General features: G+C 41.9%; 8 non-coding genes across 8 annotated transcripts; all 8 read right to left on the bottom strand.

Annotated features, from left to right (window-relative positions):
- Nucleotides 1–1,949: 1,949 nt before the first annotated feature.
- Nucleotides 1,950–2,042, bottom strand: LOC134485487 (small nucleolar RNA SNORD116). The gene has a single exon (XR_010063525.1). It is a non-coding gene; the product is annotated as a small nucleolar RNA SNORD116 (small nucleolar RNA).
- Nucleotides 2,043–4,516: 2,474 nt separating this feature from the next.
- On the bottom strand, nt 4,517–4,609 carry LOC134485534 (small nucleolar RNA SNORD116). Its single transcript, XR_010063572.1, has one exon. It is a non-coding gene; the product is annotated as a small nucleolar RNA SNORD116 (small nucleolar RNA).
- A 2,475-nt stretch (nt 4,610–7,084) lies between these two features.
- Nucleotides 7,085–7,177, bottom strand: LOC134485488 (small nucleolar RNA SNORD116). Its single transcript, XR_010063526.1, has one exon. It is a non-coding gene; the product is annotated as a small nucleolar RNA SNORD116 (small nucleolar RNA).
- Nucleotides 7,178–9,651: 2,474 nt separating this feature from the next.
- Nucleotides 9,652–9,744, bottom strand: LOC134485489 (small nucleolar RNA SNORD116). The gene has a single exon (XR_010063527.1). It is a non-coding gene; the product is annotated as a small nucleolar RNA SNORD116 (small nucleolar RNA).
- Nucleotides 9,745–12,219: 2,475 nt separating this feature from the next.
- On the bottom strand, nt 12,220–12,312 carry LOC134485535 (small nucleolar RNA SNORD116). The gene has a single exon (XR_010063573.1). It is a non-coding gene; the product is annotated as a small nucleolar RNA SNORD116 (small nucleolar RNA).
- A 2,479-nt stretch (nt 12,313–14,791) lies between these two features.
- On the bottom strand, nt 14,792–14,884 carry LOC134485414 (small nucleolar RNA SNORD116). Its single transcript, XR_010063453.1, has one exon. It is a non-coding gene; the product is annotated as a small nucleolar RNA SNORD116 (small nucleolar RNA).
- Nucleotides 14,885–17,364: 2,480 nt separating this feature from the next.
- On the bottom strand, nt 17,365–17,457 carry LOC134485415 (small nucleolar RNA SNORD116). The gene has a single exon (XR_010063454.1). It is a non-coding gene; the product is annotated as a small nucleolar RNA SNORD116 (small nucleolar RNA).
- A 2,479-nt stretch (nt 17,458–19,936) lies between these two features.
- On the bottom strand, nt 19,937–20,029 carry LOC134485490 (small nucleolar RNA SNORD116). Its single transcript, XR_010063528.1, has one exon. It is a non-coding gene; the product is annotated as a small nucleolar RNA SNORD116 (small nucleolar RNA).
- Nucleotides 20,030–21,353: the final 1,324 nt, after the last annotated feature.

Here is a 21,353-nt window from a genome sequence, read left to right on the forward strand (position 1 = left end):
CCTCTAGAAATTTGCCCTCACAATCCATATCAGAGATATTTTTCCTCCAAGGAACTGTTTGGGGACATAATTTTCCCAATTCTATCACCGAATTCCTGGAGGTTACCATGCAACAAAGTTCTTAAGATGGGACGAAGTCAATATCTGATAACGAAAACTACAGTAGTAAATACATCACTTGAGCACCATCCAAAGAAATTGGCACGAGGTACACAAAAGAATGAGACCAACAGCATGGCTTAATGGAAGTTGTCTACAAAAATAAGTAAATCTCAGTTCAGCCGGATATGACAGAGAAAATCAGGCCTTACTCTTCCCATGGAAAACACCAGAATCTTAATAGCTTTGGCCACAATCGGAGCACCCTCCATAATCATAACATACTACACCTATTATTCCTACTCTGCCTTCGATGAGAACCGATTCAAATATCATATAAGATTCTCATCCACATTAGATGAATGGACTTCTTATGTACTCTTTCTCTATCTCGCTTCTTCACTTTCTCTCTGAAATTGACTTGCAGTGACTCTCCTAGCTTCTCAGTTTCTCACTCACATTCTCTCTATTTGGTTTCCTTATTTCTCTCAATCAAGATATCTGCTTTAATATCACAGTGTCCTCTTTTCCATTTCACCCCCCTCCCCCCCCTCTCTCTTTCTGTTTCTCACTGTCTTCCTCTGTCTCACACATGCTTAGCCTCTTCAACAATTGTTCTTTCTCTCTGTCTCTGTCCATGCTCATATATCTCCTATTCAGGTTTTGACTGGTACTAAATTCCTGTGAGTGCTATTGCTCTGGTATCTGACATTGATCACCACAGAGAAAGTGTCTGTTCAAACCCTCTAGGGTCACCAAACACAAGCATAACCTTTAGTCACTGAGATATATGTTATTATCAACAGCATGATCCTAAGCATACAGCTCACTTTCATAATCAAATGGAAACACAATTTCTTGTTGATATTTGCTTGGAGAAAAGAACAATGTCTAAGATAACAGGACTACCATCAGCCCCAAAACACTTAGCCAGAATGCCAAGTTAACCTTCAGCAAGGCCACATCAAGACCATAAGTAAAGATAATCCCGCAGACACTCCATGCCTATCTTCTACGGCCATACCAAAATATAAAATTCCTAGAAGGAGTGTGTGTAAGAAACAAACTTGCATGCTCACATTCTTAGATCCTAGAAGAGGAGGAGATGTATGTCCAGACCATTTTGGTACAGTCAATCCATAAGAACTAGTGGCAAACTACCCGGATAGACTGACAAAAATTGTCCCAACAATAAACATAGAAACTAGGATTAAAATGGGTGTTCTCCATACATCCATGAAGGTGGTATGAATCCTGGGACATTTGAAAGCATGCACTTCTAGAATAAACCGACAAGAAGGCTACATGCCAACCTTTTAAATTCCAAGGCTCTCTTTCCAACCTAATTGCCATGGCCACAATCAGACTTTCAAGAAAACAGAGCTTTGTTTTCACACAGGAAGAGTCCACATTCCCATAGTTCCTGAGAATTGCTACTGTCTCATTCCACATGTCGCCTGTAACCTTCCCGTTATGTATCTCTGTTTTATGAAACAGAAGGGTTATCATTCATGTGAAGGCTTCAGACACGGACAGAAACACATTTCCTGACATTCCAGTGTACATTGTTGAACTATGCTGCCCCCGCTAAACTTAAATTTGCCTCACAACCTACTATACATTATTGCTGATGGAGTTGGTAGGGCTAACTTCCAAGATACTGACAATGATCTCCTCAACCGGAAAGCATGTTATCATTAGAGCAAAAGGTGAAGCCTTGATTTAGGCCATGATTTCTGGTGATTTATGCAAGCAAAGAACATTCTGAAGGCTCTCTCACTGGATCCAAGTCTCGCAAGGTGAATGGAGGCCATGTGAGTCCCTCAGTGACATTTGTGATCCCAGGTGCTGGACCTCAGTCACGATGACAGTGGCGGTATTGAGTTTTCACTCATTTTGTTCAGCTTTCCAAGGAATGTTTTATTGGAAATCATCATCGATCCAAGCACGCTGGTGTACCCCCTGCCATGACACTTAGTATACTCAAAATAGATCAGGTTTGGTGAGCGAACAGAATTCAAGACATTCACATCCTTTACCACGAACCAATGGGCCTAATCTCCAATCACAGGAGTAGCCACAGGCAGTGAGCCTGAACCAGGTCCCAAAGGATCATGATTCAAGGTTGGGAACTCCTGCGAGCTCCATCAACACCTGAGCACTTTGAGTTCCTTTGGAAAGTCAAGTGTTTCTTACCTTTCACTTCACGTATTCTCAGGCAAGAGAGCTTCAACTGATGACATCAGGGCAGGCGATGTTAGGCTTCTTCCAACTTCATCTGATGTTCCATACTCAGTTCCTCTCCAAGCCGTGCTTGTCCGGTATGAGACAGGGACTCTGTCCCTGAAAGTAAAGCCAATAGCACATTCCCCTACTTTATTGGATTCCTTGCAAATCATGGAGACTGTGATGCATTGTTGTTAGTTCTTAATTTATCGAACACTTGGGCTCTCTCAGCACTCCTTCCATCCTCTAGAAATTTGCCCTCACAATCCATATCAGAGATATTTTTCCTCCAAGGAACTGTTTGGGGACATAATTTTCCCAATTCTATCACCGAATTCCTGGAGGTTACCATGCAACAAAGTTCTTAAGATGGGACGAAGTCAATATCTGATAACGAAAACTACAGTAGTATATACATCACTTGAGAACCATCCAAAGAAATTGGCACGAGGTACACAAAAGAATGAGACCAACAGCATGGCTTAATGGAAGTTGTCTACAAAAATAAGTAAATCTCAGTTCAGCCGGATATGACAGAGAAAATCAGGCCTTACTCTTCCCATGGAAACCACCAGATTCTTAATAGATTTGGCCACAATTGGAGCACCCTCCATAATCATAACATACTACACCTATTATTCCTACTCTGCCTTCGATGAGAACCGATTCAAATATCATATAAGATTCTCATTCACATTAGATGAATGGACTTCTTATGTACTCTTTCTGTATCTCGCTTCTTCACTTTCTCTCTGAAATTGACTTGCAGTGACTCTCCTAGCTTCTCAGTTTTTCACTCACATTCTCTCTATTTGGTTTCCTTATTTCTGTCAATCAAGATATCTGCTTTAATATCACAGTGTCCTCTTTTCCATTTCACCCCCCTCCCCCCCTCTCTCTTTCTGTTTCTCACTGTCTTCCTCTGTCTCACACATGCTTAGCCTCTTCAACAATTGTTCTTTCTCTCTGTCTCTGTCCATGCTCATATATCTCCTATTCAGGTTTTGACTGGTACTAAATTCCTGTGAGTGCTATTGCTCTGGTATCTGACATTGATCACCACAGAGAAAGTGTCTGTTCAAACCCTCTAGGGTCACCAAACACAAGCATAACCTGTAGTCACTGAGATATATGTTATTATCAACAGCATGATCCTAAGCATACAGCTCACTTTCATAATCAAATGGAAACACAATTTCTTGTTGATATTTGCTTGGAGAAAAGAACAATGTCTAAGATAACAGGACTACCATCAGCCCCAAAACACATAGCCAGAATGCCAAGTTAACCTTCAGCAAGGCCACATCAAGACCATAAGGAAAGAAAATCCCGCAGACACTCCATGCCTATCTTCTACGGCCATACCAAAATATAAAATTCCTAGAAGGAGTGTGTGTAAGAAACAAACTTGCATGCTCACATTCTTAGATCCTAGAAGAGGAGGAGATGTATGTCCAGACCATTTTGGTACAGTCAATCCATAAGAACTAGTGGCAAACTACCCGGATAGACTGACAAAAATTGTCCCAACAATAAACATAGAAACTAGGATCAAAATGGGTGTTCTCCATACATCCATGAAGATGGTATGAATCCTGGGACATTTGAAAGCATGCACTTCTAGAATCAACCGACAAGAAGGCTACATGCCAATCTTTTAAATTCCAAAGCTCTCTTTCCAACCTAATTGCCATGGCCACAATCAGTCTTTCAAGATAACAGAGCTATGTTTTCACACAGGAAGAGTCCACATTCCCATAGTTCCTGAGAATTGCTACTGCCTCATTCCACATGTCGCCTGTAACCTTCCCGTTATGTATCTCTGTTTTATGAAACAGAAGGGTCATCATTCATGCGAAGGCTTCAGACACGGACAGAAATACATTTCCTGACATTCCAGTGTACATTGTTGAACTATGCTGCCCCCGCTAAACTTACATTTGCCTCACAACCTACTATACATTATTGCTGATGGAGTTGGTAGGGCTAACTTCCAAGATACTGACAATGATCTCCTCAACCAGAAAGCATGTTATCATTAGAGCAAAAGGTGAAGCCTTGATTTAGGCCATGATTTCTGGTGATTTAGGCAAGCAAAGAACATTCTGAAGGCTCTCCCCCTGGATCCAAGTCTCGCAAGATGAATGGAGGCCATGTGAGTCCCTCAGTGACATTTGTGATCCCAGGTGCTGGACCTCAGTCACGATGATAGTGGCGATATTGACTTTTCACTCATTTTGTTCAGCTTTCCAAGGAATGTTATATTGGAAATCATCATTTATCCAAGCATGCTGGTGTACCCCCTGCCATGACACTTAGTATACTCAAAATAGATCAGGTTTGGTGAGCGAACAGAATTCAAGACATTCACATCCTTTACCACGAACCAATTAGCCTATTCTCCAATCACAGGGGTAGCCACAGGCAGTGAGCCTGAACCAGGTCCCAAAGGATCATGATTCAAGGTTGGGAAATCCTGCGAGGTCCATCAACACCTGAGCACTTTGAGTTCCTTTGGAAAGTCAAGTGTTTCTTACCTTTCACTTCAGGTATCCTCAGGCAAGAGAGCTTAAACTGAGGACTTCAGGGCAGGCCATGTTAGGCTTCTTCCAACTTCATCTGATGTTCCATACTCAGTTCCTCTGCAAGCCGTCCTTGTACGGTATGAGACGGGGACTCTGTCCCTGAAAGTAAAGCAAATAGCACATTCCCCAACTTTATTGGATTCCTTGCAAATCATGGAGACTGTGATGCATTGTTGTTAGTTCTTAATTTATCGAACACTTGGGCTCTCTCAGCACTCCTTCCTTCCTCTAGAAATTTGCCCTCACAATCCATATCAGAGATATTTTTCCTCCAAGGAACTGTTTGGGGACATAATTTTCCCAATTCTATCACCGAATTCCTGGAGGTTACCATGCAACAAAGTTCTTAAGATGGGACGAAGTCAATATCTGATAACGAAAACTACAGTAGTAAATACATCACTTGAGCACCATCCAAAGAAATTGGCACGAGGTACACAAAAGAATGAGACCAACAGCATGGCTTAATGGAAGTTGTCTACAAAAATAAGTAAATCTCAGTTCAGCCGGATATGACAGAGAAAATCAGGCCTTACTCTTCCCATGGAAACCACCAGAATCTTAATAGCTTTGGCCACAATCGGAGCACCCTCCATAATCATAACATACTACACCTATTATTCCTACTCTGCCTTCGATGAGAACCGATTCAAATATCATATAAGATTCTCATCCACATTAGATGAATGGACTTCTTATGTACTCTTTCTCTATCTCGCTTCTTCACTTTCTCTCTGAAATTGACTTGCAGTGACTCTCCTAGCTTCTCAGTTTCTCACTCACATTCTCTCTATTTGGTTTCCTTATTTCTCTCAATCAAGATATCTGCTTTAATATCACAGTGTCCTCTTTTCCATTTCACCCCCCTCCCCCCCCTCTCTCTTTCTGTTTCTCACTGTCTTCCTCTGTCTCACACATGCTTAGCCTCTTCAACAATTGTTCTTTCTCTCTGTCTCTGTCCATGCTCATATATCTCCTATTCAGGTTTTGACTGGTACTAAATTCCTGTGAGTGCTATTGCTCTGGTATCTGACATTGATCACCACAGAGAAAGTGTCTGTTCAAACCCTCTAGGGTCACCAAACACAAGCATAACCTTTAGTCACTGAGATATATGTTATTATCAACAGCATGATCCTAAGCATACAGCTCACTTTCATAATCAAATGGAAACACAATTTCTTGTTGATATTTGCTTGGAGAAAAGAACAATGTCTAAGATAACAGGACTACCATCAGCCCCAAAACACTTAGCCAGAATGCCAAGTTAACCTTCAGCAAGGCCACATCAAGACCATAAGTAAAGATAATCCCGCAGACACTCCATGCCTATCTTCTACGGCCATACCAAAATATAAAATTCCTAGAAGGAGTGTGTGTAAGAAACAAACTTGCATGCTCACATTCTTAGATCCTAGAAGAGGAGGAGATGTATGTCCAGACCATTTTGGTACAGTCAATCCATAAGAACTAGTGGCAAACTACCCGGATAGACTGACAAAAATTGTCCCAACAATAAACATAGAAACTAGGATTAAAATGGGTGTTCTCCATACATCCATGAAGGTGGTATGAATCCTGGGACATTTGAAAGCATGCACTTCTAGAATAAACCGACAAGAAGGCTACATGCCAACCTTTTAAATTCCAAGGCTCTCTTTCCAACCTAATTGCCATGGCCACAATCAGACTTTCAAGAAAACAGAGCTTTGTTTTCACACAGGAAGAGTCCACATTCCCATAGTTCCTGAGAATTGCTACTGTCTCATTCCACATGTCGCCTGTAACCTTCCCGTTATGTATCTCTGTTTTATGAAACAGAAGGGTTATCATTCATGTGAAGGCTTCAGACACGGACAGAAACACATTTCCTGACATTCCAGTGTACATTGTTGAACTATGCTGCCCCCGCTAAACTTAAATTTGCCTCACAACCTACTATACATTATTGCTGATGGAGTTGGTAGGGCTAACTTCCAAGATCCTGACAATGATCTCCTCAACCAGAAAGCATGTTATCATTAGAGCAAAAGGTGAAGCCTTGATTTAGGCCATGATTTCTGGTGATTTATGCAAGCAAAGAACATTCTGAAGGCTCTCTCACTGGATCCAAGTCTCGCAAGGTGAATGGAGGCCATGTGAGTCCCTCAGTGACATTTGTGATCCCAGGTGCTGGACCTCAGTCACGATGACAGTGGCGGTATTGAGTTTTCACTCATTTTGTTCAGCTTTCCAAGGAATGTTTTATTGGAAATCATCATCGATCCAAGCACGCTGGTGTACCCCCTGCCATGACACTTAGTATACTCAAAATAGATCAGGTTTGGTGAGCGAACAGAATTCAAGACATTCACATCCTTTACCACGAACCAATGGGCCTAATCTCCAATCACAGGCGTAGCCACAGGCAGTGAGCCTGAACCAGGTCCCAAAGGATCATGATTCAAGGTTGGGAACTCCTGCGAGCTCCATCAACACCTGAGCACTTTGAGTTCCTTTGGAAAGTCAAGTGTTTCTTACCTTTCACTTCACGTATTCTCAGGCAAGAGAGCTTCAACTGATGACATCAGGGCAGGCGATGTTAGGCTTCTTCCAACTTCATCTGATGTTCCATACTCAGTTCCTCTCCAAGCCGTGCTTGTCCGGTATGAGACAGGGACTCTGTCCCTGAAAGTAAAGCCAATAGCACATTCCCCTACTTTATTGGATTCCTTGCAAATCATGGAGACTGTGATGCATTGTTGTTAGTTCTTAATTTATCGAACACTTGGGCTCTCTCAGCACTCCTTCCATCCTCTAGAAATTTGCCCTCACAATCCATATCAGAGATATTTTTCCTCCAAGGAACTGTTTGGGGACATAATTTTCCCAATTCTATCACCGAATTCCTGGAGGTTACCATGCAACAAAGTTCTTAAGATGGGACGAAGTCAATATCTGATAACGAAAACTACAGTAGTATATACATCACTTGAGAACCATCCAAAGAAATTGGCACGAGGTACACAAAAGAATGAGACCAACAGCATGGCTTAATGGAAGTTGTCTACAAAAATAAGTAAATCTCAGTTCAGCCGGATATGACAGAGAAAATCAGGCCTTACTCTTCCCATGGAAACCACCAGATTCTTAATAGATTTGGCCACAATCGGAGCACCCTCCATAATCATAACATACTACACCTATTATTCCTACTCTGCCTTCGATGAGAACCGATTCAAATATCATATAAGATTCTCATTCACATTAGATGAATGGACTTCTTATGTACTCTTTCTCTCTCTCGCTTCTTCACTTTCTCTCTGAAATTGACTTGCAGTGACTCTCCTAGCTTCTCAGTTTTTCACTCACATTCTCTCTATTTGGTTTCCTTATTTCTGTCAATCAAGATATCTGCTTTAATATCACAGTGTCCTCTTTTCCATTTCACCCCCCTCCCCCCCTCTCTCTTTCTGTTTCTCACTGTCTTCCTCTGTCTCACACATGCTTAGCCTCTTCAACAATTGTTCTTTCTCTCTGTCTCTGTCCATGCTCATATATCTCCTATTCAGGTTTTGACTGGTACTAAATTCCTGTGAGTGCTATTGCTCTGGTATCTGACATTGATCACCACAGAGAAAGTGTCTGTTCAAACCCTCTAGGGTCACCAAACACAAGCATAACCTGTAGTCACTGAGATATATGTTATTATCAACAGCATGATCCTAAGCATACAGCTCACTTTCATATTCAAATGGAAACACAATTTCTTGTTGATATTTGCTTGGAGAAAAGAACAATGTCTAAGATAACAGGACTACCATCAGCCCCAAAATACATAGCCAGAATGCCAAGTTAACCTTCAGCAAGGCCACATCAAGACCATAAGAAATGATAATCCCGCAGACACTCCATGCCTATCTTCTACGGCCATACCAAAATATAAAATTCCTAAAAGGAGTTTGTGTAAGAAACAAACTTGCATGCTCACATTCTTAGATCCTAGAAGAGGAGGAGATATATGTCCAGACCATTTTGGTACAGTCAATCCATAAGAACTGCTGGCAAACTACCCGGATAGACTGACAAAAATTGTTCCAACAATAAACATAGAAACTAGGATTAAAATTGGTGTTCTCCATACATCCATGAAGGTGGTATGAATCCTGGGACATTTGAAAGCATGCACTTCTAGAATAAACCGACAAGAAGGCTACATGCCAACCTTTTAAATTCCAAGGCTCTCTTTCCAACCTAATTGCCATGGCCACAATCAGTCTTTCAAGAAAACAGAGCTTTGTTTTCACACAGGAAGAGTCCACATTCCCATAGTTCCTGAGAATTGCTACTGCCTCATTCCACATGTCGCCTGTAACCTTCCCGTTATGTATCTCTGTTTTATGAAACAGAAGGGTTATCATTCATGTGAAGGCTTCAGACACGGACAGAAACACATTTCCTGACATTCCAGTGTACATTGTTGAACTATGCTGCCCCCGCTAAACTTACATTTGCCTCACAACCTACTATACATTATTGCTGATGGAGTTGGTAGGGCTAACTTCCAAGATACTGACAATGATCTCCTCAACCGGAAAGCATGTTATCATTAGAGCAAAAGGTGAAGCCTTGATTTAGGCCATGATTTCTGGTGATTTATGCAAGCAAAGAACATTCTGAAGGCTTTCTCACTGGATCCAAGTCTCGCAAGGTGAATGGAGGCCATGTGAGTCCCTCAGTGACATTTGTGATCCCAGGTGCTGGACCTCAGTCACGATGACAGTGGCGGTATTGAGTTTTCACTCATTTTGTTCAGCTTTCCAAGGAATGTTTTATTGGAAATCATCATCGATCCAAGCACGCTGGTGTACCCCCTGCCATGACACTTAGTATACTCAAAATAGATCAGGTTTGGTGAGCGAACAGTATTCAAGACATTCACATCCTTTACCACGAACCAATGGGCGTAATCTCCAATCACAGGAGTAGCCACAGGCAGTGAGCCTGAACCAGGTCCCAAAGGATCATGATTCAAGGTTGGGAACTCCTGCGAGCTCCATCAACACCTGAGCACTTTGAGTTCCTTTGGAAAGTCAAGTGTTTCTTACCTTTCACTTCATGTATTATCAGGCAAGAGAGCTTCAACTGAGGACTTCAGGGCAGGCGATGTTAGGCTTCTTCCAACTTCATCTGATGTTCCATACTCAGTTCCTCTCCAAGCCGTGCTTATCCGGTATGAGACAGGGACTCTGTCCCTGAAAGTAAAGCAAATAGCACATTCCCCTACTTTATTGGATTCCTTGCAAATCATGGAGACTGTGATGCATTGTTGTTAGTTCTTAATTTATCGAACACTTGGGCTCTCTCAGCACTCCTCCCGTCCTCTAGAAATTTGCCCTCACAATCCATATCAGAGATATTTTTCCTCCAAGGAACTGTTTGGGGACATAATTTTCCCAATTCTATCACCGAATTCCTGGAGGTTACCATGCAACAAAGTTCTTAAGATGGGACGAAGTCAATATCTGATAACGAAAACTACAGTAGTATATACATCACTTGAGAACCATCCAAAGAAATTGGCACGAGGTACACAAAAGAATGAGACCAACAGCATGGCTTAATGGAAGTTGTCTACAAAAATAAGTAAATCTCAGTTCAGCCGGATATGACAGAGAAAATCAGGCCTTACTCTACCCATGGAAACCACCAGAATCTTAATAGCTTTGGCCACAATCGGAGCACCCTCCATAATCATAACATACTACACCTATTATTCCTACTTTGCCTTCGATGAGAACCGATTCAAATATCATATAAGATTCTCATCCACATTAGATGAATGGACTTCTTATGTACTCTTTCTCTCTCTCGCTTCTTCACTTTCTCTCTGAAATTGACTTGCAGTGACTCTCCTAGCTTCTCAGTTTCTCACTCACATTCTCTCTATTTGGTTCCCTTATTTCTGTCAATCAAGATATCTGCTTTAATATCACAGTGTCCTCATTTCCACTTCATCCCCCCTCCCCCCCTCTCTCTTTCTGTTTCTCACTGTCTTCCTCTGTCTCACACATGCTTATCCTCTTCAACAATTGTTCTTTCTCTCTGTCTCTGTCCATGCTCATATATCTCCTATTCAGGTTTTGACTGGTACTAAATTCCTGTGAGTGCTATTGCTCTGGTATATGACATTGATCACCACAGAGAAAGTGTCTGTTCAAACCCTCTAGGGTCACCAAACACAAGCATAACCTGTAGTCCCTGAGATATATGTTATTATCAACAGCATGATCCTAAGCATACAGCTCACTTTCATAATCAAATGGAAACACAATTTCTTGTTGATATTTGCTTGGAGAAAAGAACAATGTCTAAGATAACAGGACTACCATCAGCCCCAAAACACATAGCCAGAATGCCAAGTTAACCTTCAGCAAGGCCACATCAAGACCATAAGGAAAGAAAATCCCGCAGACACTCCATGCCTATCTTCTACGGCCATACCAAAATATAAAATTCCTAGAAGGAGTGTGTGTAAGAAACAAACTTGCATGCTCACATTCTTAGATCCTAGAAGAGGAGGAGATGTATGTCCAGACCATTTTGGTACAGTCAATCCATAAGAACTAGTGGCAAACTACCCGGATAGACTGACAAAAATTGTCCCAACAATAAACATAGAAACTAGGATCAAAATGGGTGTTCTCCATACATCCATGAAGATGGTATGAATCCTGGGACATTTGAAAGCATGCACTTCTAGAATCAACCGACAAGCAGGCTACATGCCAATCTTTTAAATTCCAAAGCTCTCTTTCCAACCTAATTGCCATGGCCACAATCAGTCTTTCAAGATAACAGAGCTATGTTTTCACACAGGAAGAGTCCACATTCCCATAGTTCCTGAGAATTGCTACTGCCTCATTCCACATGTCGCCTGTAACCTTCCCGTTATGTATCTCTGTTTTATGAAACAGAAGGGTCATCATTCATGCGAAGGCTTCAGACACGGACAGAAATACATTTCCTGACATTCCAGTGTACATTGTTGAACTATGCTGCCCCCGCTAAACTTACATTTGCCTCACAACCTACTATACATTATTGCTGATGGAGTTGGTAGGGCTAACTTCCAAGATACTGACAATGATCTCCTCAACCAGAAAGCATGTTATCATTAGAGCAAAAGGTGAAGCCTTGATTTAGGCCATGATTTCTGGTGATTTAGGCAAGCAAAGAACATTCTGAAGGCTCTCCCCCTGGATCCAAGTCTCGCAAGATGAATGGAGGCCATGTGAGTCCCTCAGTGACATTTGTGATCCCAGGTGCTGGACCTCAGTCACGATGATAGTGGCGATATTGACTTTTCACTCATTTTGTTCAGCTTTCCAAGGAATGTTATATTGGAAATCATCATTTATCCAAGCATGCTGGTGTACCCCCTGCCATGACACTTAGTATACTCAAAATAGATCAGGTTTGGTGAGCGAACAGAATTCAAGACATTCACATCCTTTACCACGAACCAATTAGCCTATTCTCCAATCACAGGAGTAGCCACAGGCAGTGAGCCTGAACGAGGTCCCAAAGGATCATGATTCAAGGTTGGGAAATCCTGCGAGGTCCATCAACACCTGAGCACTTTGAGTTCCTTTGGAAAGTCAAGTGTTTCTTACCTTTCACTTCAGGTATCCTCAGGCAAGAGAGCTTAAACTGAGGACTTCAGGGCAGGCCATGTTAGGCTTCTTCCAACTTCATCTGATGTTCCATACTCAGTTCCTCTGCAAGCCGTCCTTGTACGGTATGAGACGGGGACTCTGTCCCTGAAAGTAAAGCAAATAGCACATTCCCCAACTTTATTGGATTCCTTGCAAATCATGGAGACTGTGATGCATTGTTGTTAGTTCTTAATTTATCGAACACTTGGGCTCTCTCAGCACTCCTTCCGTCCTCTAGAAATTTGCCCTCACAATCCATATCAGAGATATTTTTCCTCCAAGGAACTGTTTGGGGACATAATTTTCCCAATTCTATCACCGAATTCCTGGAGGTTACCATGCAACAAAGTTCTTAAGATGGGACGAAGCCAATATCTGATCCCGAAAACTTATTAGTATGTACATCACTTGAGAAACATCCAAAGAAATTGGCACGAGGTACACAACAGAATGAGACCACTAACATGGCTTAATGGAAGTTGTCTACAAAAATAAGTAATTCTCAGTTCAGCCGGATATGACAGAGAAAATCAGGCCTTACTCATCCCATGGAAACCATCAGAATCTTAATAGCTTTGGCCACAATCGGAGCACACTCCATAATCATAACATACTACACCTATTAGTCCTACTCTGCCTTCGATGAGAACCGATTCAAATATCATATAAGATTCTCATCCACATTAGATGAATGGACTTCTTATGTACTCTTTCTCTATCTCGCTTCTTCACTTTCTCTCTGAAATTGACTTGCAGTGACTCTCCTAGCTTCTCAGTTTCTCACTCACATTCTCTCTATTTGGTTTCCTTTTTTCTGTCAATCAAGATATCTGCTTTAATATCACAGTGTCCTCTTTTCCACTTCAACCCCCCTCTCTCCCCCCTCTCTCTCTTTCTGTCTCTCACTGTCTTCCTCTGTCTCACACATGCTTAGCCTCTTCAACAATTGTTCTTTCTCTCTGTCTCTTTCCATGCTCATACATCTCCTATTCAGGTTTTGACTGGTACTAAATTCCTGTGAGTGCTATTGCTGTGGTATCTGACACTGATCACCACAGAGAAAGTGTCTGTTGAAACCCTCTCAGGTCACCAAACACAAGCATAACCTGTAGTCACTGAGATATATGTTATTATCAACAGCATGATCCTAAGCATACAGCTCACTTTCTTAATCAAATGGAAACACAATTTCTTGTTGATATTTGCTTGGAGAAAAGAACAATGTATAAGATAACAGGACTACCATCAGTCCAAAAACACATAGCCAAAATGCCAAGTTAACCTTCAGCATGGCCACATCAATATCATAAGGAGAGATAATCCCGCAGACACTCGATGCCTATCTTCTACGGCCATACCAAAATATAAAATTCCTAGAAGGAGTGTGTGTAAGAAACAAACTTGCATGCTCACATTCTTAGATCCTAGAAGAGGAGGAGATGTATGTCCAGACCATTTTGGTACAGTCATTCCAGAAGAACAGCTGGCAAACTACCTGGATAGACTGACAAAAAATGTCCCAACAATAAACATAGAAACTAGGATTAAAATGGGTGTTCTCCATACATCCATGAAGGTGGTATGAATCCTGGGACATTTGAAAGCATGCACTTCTAGAATCCACCGACAAAAAGGCTACATGCCAACCTTTTAAATTCCAAGTCTCTCTTTCCAACCTAATTGCCATGGCCACAATCAGTCTTACAAGAAAACAGAGCTTTGTTTTCACACAGGAAGAGTCCACATTCCCATAGTTCCTGAGAATTGCTACTGCCTCATTCCACGTGTCGCCTGTAACCTTCCAGTTATGTATCTCTGTTTTATGAAACAGAAGGATCATCATTCATGCGAAGGCTTCAGACACGGACAGAAACACATTTTCTGACATTCCGGTGTACATTGTTGAACTATGCTACTCCCGCTAAACTTATATTTTCCTCACAATCTACTATACATTATTGCTGATGGAGTTGGTAGGGCTAACTTCCAAGATACAGACAATGATCTCCTCAACCAGAAAGCATGTTATCATTAGAGCAAAAGGTGAAGCCTTGATTTAGGCCATGATTTCTGGTGATTTAGGCAAGCAAAGAACATTCTGAAGGCTCTCTCACTGGATCCAAGTCTCGCAAGATGAATGGAGGCCATGTGAGTTCCTCAGTGACATTTGTGATCCCAGGTGCTGGACCTCAGTCACGATGATAGTGGCGGTATTGAGTTTTCACTCATTTTGTTCAGCTTTCCAAGGAATGTTTTATTGGAAATCATCATCGATCCAAGCACGCTGGTGTACCCCCTGCCATGACACTTAGTATACTCAAAATAGATCAGGTTTGGTGAGCGAAGAGAATTCAAGACATTCACATCCTTTACCACGAACCAATGGGCCTATTCTCCAATCACAGGAGTAGCCACAGGCAGTGAGCCTGTACCAGGTCCCAAAGGTTCATGATTCAAGGTTGGGAACTCCCATGAGCTCCTTCAACACCTGAGCACTTTGAGTTCCTTTGGAAATTCAAGTGTATCTTACCTTTCACTTCAGGTATCCTCAGGCAAGAGAGCTTCAACTGAGGACTTCAGGGCAGGCGATGTTAGGCTTCTTCCAACTTCATCTGATGTTCCATACTCAGTTCCTCTGCAAGCCGTCCTTGTCCGGTATGAGACAGGGACTCTGTCCCTGAAAGTAAAGCAAATAGCACATTCCCCCACTTTATTGGATTCCTTGCAAATCATGGAGACTGTGATGCATTGTTGTTAGTTCTTAATTTATCGAACACTTGGGCTCTCTCAGCACTCCTTTCGTCCTCTAGAAATTTGCCCTCACAATCCATATCAGAGATACTTTTCCCCCAAGGAACTGTTTGGGGACATAATTTTCCCAATTCTATCACCGAATTCCTGGAGGTTACCATGCAACAAATTTCTTAAGATGGGACGAAGCCAATATCTGATCCCGAAAACTACAGTAGTATGTACATCACGTGAGAACCATCCAAAGAAATTGGCACGAGGTACACAACAGAATGAGACCACTAACATAGCTTAATGGAAGTTGTCTACAAAAATAAGTAAATCTCAGTTCAGCCGGATATGACAGAGAAAATCAAGCCTTCCTCTTCCCATGGAAACCATCAGAATCTTAATAGCTTTGGACACAATCGGAGCAACCTCCATAACCATAACATACTACACCTATTAGTCCTACTCTGCCTTCGATGAGAACCGATTCAAATATCATATAAGATTCTCATCCACATTAGATGAATGGACTTCTTATGTACTCTTTCTCTATCTCGCTTCTTCACTTTCTCTCTGAAATTGACTTGCAGTGACTCTCCTAGCTTCTCAGTTTCTCACTCACATTCTCTCTATTTGGTTTCCTTATTTCTGTCAATCAAGATATCTGCTTTAATATCACAGTGTCCTCTTTTCCACTTCAACCCCCGTCTCTCCCCCCCCTCTCTCTTTCTGCCTCACACTGTCTTCCTCTGTCTCACACATGCTTAGCCTCTTCAACAATTGTTCTTTCTCTCTGTCTCTGTCCATGCTCATATATCTCCTATTCAGGTTTTGACTGTTACTAAATTCCTGTGAGTGCTATTGCTGTGGTATCAGACATTGATCACCACAGAGAAAGTGTCTGTTCAAACCCTCTCAGGACACCTATCACAAGCATAACCTGTAGTCCCTGAGATATATGTTATTATCAACAGCATGATCCTAAGCATACAGCTCACTTTCATAATCAAATGGAAACACAATTTCTTGTTGATATTTGCTTGGAGAAAAGAACAATGTCTAAGATAACAGGACTAACATCAGCCCCAAAACACATAGCCAAAATGCCAAGTTAACCTTCAGCAAGGCAACATCAAGACCATAAGGAAAGATAATCCCGCAGACACTTGATGCCTATCTTCTACGGACATACCAAAATATAAAATTCCTAGAAGGAGTGTGTGTAAGAAACAAACTTGCATGCTCACATTCTTAGATCCTAGAAGAGGAGGAGATGTATGTCCAGACCATTTTGGTACAGTCAATCCAGAAGAACTGCTGGCAAACTACCTGGATAGACTGACAAAAAATGTCCCAACAATAAACATAGAAACTAGGATTAAAAAGGGTGTTCTCCATACATCCATGAAGGTGGTATGAATCCTGGGACATTTGAAAGCATGCGCTTCTAGAATCCACTGACAAGAAGGCTACATGCCAACTTTTTAAATTCCAAGGCTCTCTTTCCAACCTAATTGCCATGGCCACAATCAGTCTTTCAAGAAAACAGAGCTTTGTTTTCACACAGGAAGAGTCCACATTCCCATAGTTCCTGAGAATTGCTACTGCCTCATTCCACATGACGCCTGTAACCTTCCCGTTATGTATCTCTGTTTTATGAAACAGAAGGATCATCATTCATGCGAAGGCTTCAGACACGGACAGAAACACATTTCCTGACATTCCGGTGTACATTGTTGAACTATGCTGCCCCCGCTAAACTTATATTTTCCTCACAATCTACTATACATTATTGCTGATGGAGTTGGTAGGGCTAACTTCCAAGATACTGACAATGATCTCCTCAACCAGAAAGCATGTTATCATTAGAGCAAAAGGTGAAGCCTTGATTTAGGCCATGATTTCTGGTGATTTAGGCAAGCAAAGAACATTCTGAAGGCTCTCTCACTGGATCCAAGTCTCGCAAGGTGAATGGAGGCCATGTGAGTCCTTCAGTGACATTTGTGATCCCAGGTGCTGGACCTCAGTCACGATGATAGTGGCGGTATTGAGTTTTCACTCATTTTGTTCAGCTTTCCAAGGAATGTTTTATTGGAAATCATCATCGATCCAAGCACGCTGGTGTACCCCCTGCCATGACACTTAGTATACTCAAAATAGATCAGGTTTGGTGAGCGAACAGAATTCAAGACATTCACATCCTTTACCACGAACCAATGGGCCTATTCTCCAATCACAGGAGTAGCCACAGGCAGTGAGCCTGTACCAGGTCCCAAAGGTTCATGATTCAAGGTTGGGAACTCCCATGAGCTCCATCAACACCTGCGCACTTTGAGTTCCTTTGGAAATTCAAGTGTTTCTTACCTTTCACTTCAGGTATCCTCAGGCAAGAGAGCTTCAACTGTGGACTTCAGGGTAGGCGATGTTAGGCTTCTTCCAACTTCATCTGATGTTCCATACTCAGTTCCTCAGCAAGCCGTCCTTGTCCGGAATGAGACAGGGACTCTGTCCCTGAAAGTAAAGCAAATAGCACATTCCCCCACTTTATTGGATTCCTTGCAAATCATGGAGACTGTGAAGCATTGTTGTTAGTTCTTAATTTATCGAACACTTGGGCTCTCTCAGCACTCCTTCTGTCCTCTAGAAATTTGCCCTCACAATCCATATCAGAGATACTTTTCCCCCAAGGAACTGTTTGGGGACATAATTTTCCCAATTCTATCACCGAATTCCTGGAGGATACCATGCAACAAAGTTCTTAAGTTGGGACGAAGCCAATATCTGATCCCGAAAACTACAGTAGTATGTACATCACATGAGAACCATCCAAAGAAATTGGCACGAGGTACACAACAGAATGAGAGCACTAACATGGCTTAATGGAAGTTGTCTACAAAAATAAGTAAATCTCAGTTCAGCCGGATATGACAGAGAAAATCAGGAATTACTCTTCCCATGGAAACCATCAGAATCTTAATAGCTTTGGCCACAATCGGAGCACCCTCCATAACCATAACATACTACACCTTAGTCCTACTCTGCCTTCGATGAGAACCGATTCAAATATCATATAAGATTCTCATCCACATTAGATGAATGGACTTCTTATGTACTCTTTCTCTCTCGCTTCTTCACTTTCTCTCTGAAATTGACTTGCAGTGACTCTCCTAGCTTCTCAGTTTCTCACTCACATTCTCTCTATTTGGTTTCCTTATATCTGTCAATCAAGATATCTGCTTTAATATCACAGTGTCCTCTTTTCAACTTCACCCCCCCTCTCTCCCCCCCCCCTTTCTCTCTTTCTATCTCTCACTGTCTTACTCTGTCTCACACATGCTTAGCCTCTTCAACAATTTTTCTTTCTCTCTGTCTCTGTCCATGCTCATATATCTCCTATTCAGGTTTTGACTGGTACTAAACTCCTGTGAGTGCTATGGCTGTGGTATCTGACATTGATCACCACAGAGAAAGTGTCTGTTTTAACCCTCTCAGGTCACCAAACACAAGCATAACCTGTAGTCACTGAGATATATGTTATTATCAACAGCATGATCCTAAGCATACAGCTCACTTTCATAATCAAATGGAAACACAATTTCTTGTTGATATTTGCTTGGAGAAAAGAACAATGTCTAAGATAATAGGATTACCATCAGTTCCAAAACACATAGCCAAAATGCCAAGTTAACCTTCAGCATGGCCACATCAAGACCATAAGGAGAGATAAACCCGCAGACACTCGATGCCTATCTTCTACGGCCATACCAAAATATAAAATTCCTAGAAGGAGTGTGTGTAAGAAACAAACTTGCATGCTCACATTCTTAGATCCTAGAAGAGGAGGAGATGTATGTCCAGACCATTTTGGTACAGTCAATCCAGAGGAACTGCTGGCAAACTACCTGGATAGACTGACAAAAAATGTCCCAACAATAAACATAGAAACTAGGATTAAAATGGTTGTTCTCCATACATCCATGAAGGTGGTATGAATCCTGGGACATTTGAAAGCATGCGCTTCTAGAATCCACTGACAAGAACCTACATGCCAACCTTTTAAATTCCAAGGCTCTCTTTCCAACCTAATTGCCATGGCCACAATCAGTCTTTCAAGAAAACAGAGCTTTGTATTCACACAGGAATAGTCCACATTCCCATAGTTCCTGAGAATTGCTACTGCCTCATTCCACATGTCGCCTGTAACCTTCCCGTTATGTATCTCTGTTTTATGAAACAGAAGGATCATCATTCATGCGAAGGCTTCAGACACGGACAGAAACACATTTCCTGACATTCCGGTGTACATTGTTGAACTATGCTGCCCCCGCTAAACTTATATTTTCCTCACAATCTACTATATATTACTGCTGATGGAGTTGGTAGGGCTAACTTCCAAGATACTGACAATGATCTCCTCAACCGGAAAGCATGTTATCATTAGAGCAAAAGGTGAAGCCTTGATTTAGGCCATGATTTCTGGTGATTTAGGCAAGCAAAGAACATTCTGAAGGCTCTCTCATTGGATCCAAGTCTCGCAAGATGAGTTGAGGCCATGTGAGTCCCTCAGTGACATTTGTGATCCCAGGTGCTGGACCTCAGTCACGATGACAGTGGCGGTATTGAGTTTTCACTCATTTTGTTCAGCTTTCCAAGGAATGTTTTATTGGAAATCATCATCGATCCAAGCACGCTGGTGTACCCCCTGCCATGACACTTAGTATACTCAAAATAGATCAGGTTTGGTGAGCGAACAGAATTCAAGACATTCACATCCTTTACCACGAACCAATGGGCCTATTCTCCAATCACAGGAGTAGCCACAGGCAGTGAGCCTGAACCAGGTCCCAAAGGTTCATGATTCAAGGTTGGGAACTCCCGTGAGCTCCATCAACACCTGAGCACTTTGAGTTCCTTTGGAAATTCAAGTGTTTCTTACCTTTCACTTCAGGTATCCTCAGGCAAGAGAGCTTCAACTGAGGACTTCAGGGCAGGCCATGTTAGGCTTCTTCCAACTTCATCTGATGTTCCATACTCAGTTCCTCTGCAAGCCGTCCTTGTACGGTATGAGACGGGGACTCTGTCCCTGAAAGTAAAGCAAATAGCACATTCCCCAACTTTATTGGATTCCTTGCAAATCATGGAGACTGTGATGCATTGTTGTTAGTTCTTAATTTATCGAACACTTGGGCTCTCTCAGCACTCCTTCTGTCCTCTAGAAATTTGCCCTCACAATCCATATCAGAGATACTTTTCCCCCAAGGAACTGTTTGGGGACATAATTTTCCCAATTCTATCACCGAATTCCTGGAGGATACCATGCAACAAAGTTCTTAAGTTGGGACGAAGCCAATATCTGATCCCGTAAACTACAGTAGTATGTACATCACATGAGAACCATCCAAAGAAATTGGCACGAGGTACACAACAGAATGAGAGCACTAACATGGCTTAATGGAAGTTGTCTACAAAAATAAGTAAATCTCAGTTCAGCCGGATATGACAGAGAAAATCAGGAATTACTCTTCCCATGGAAACCATCAGAATCTTAATAGCTTTGGCCACAATCGGAGCACCCTCCATAACCATAACATACTACACCTTAGTCCTACTCTGCCTTCGATGAGAACCGATTCAAATATCATATAAGATTCTCATCCACATTAGATGAATGGACTTCTTATGTACTCTTTCTCTCTCGCTTCTTCACTTTCTCTCTGAAATTGACTTGCAGTGACTCTCCTAGCTTCTCAGTTTCTCACTCACATTCTCTCTATTTGGTTTCCTTATATCTGTCAATCAAGATATCTGCTTTAATATCACAGTGTCCTCTTTTCAACTTCACCCCCCCTCTCTCCCCCCCCCCTTTCTCTCTTTCTATCTCTCACTGTCTTACTCTGTCTCACACATGCTTAGCCTCTTCAACAATTTTTCTTTCTCTCTGTCTCTGTCCATGCTCATATATCTCCTATTCAGGTTTTGACTGGTACTAAACTCCTGTGAGTGCTAT

Source organism: Rattus norvegicus, chromosome 1 (assembly GCF_036323735.1).
Source record: "Rattus norvegicus strain BN/NHsdMcwi chromosome 1, GRCr8, whole genome shotgun sequence".
NCBI classification, from domain to species: Eukaryota; Metazoa; Chordata; class Mammalia; order Rodentia; family Muridae; genus Rattus; species Rattus norvegicus.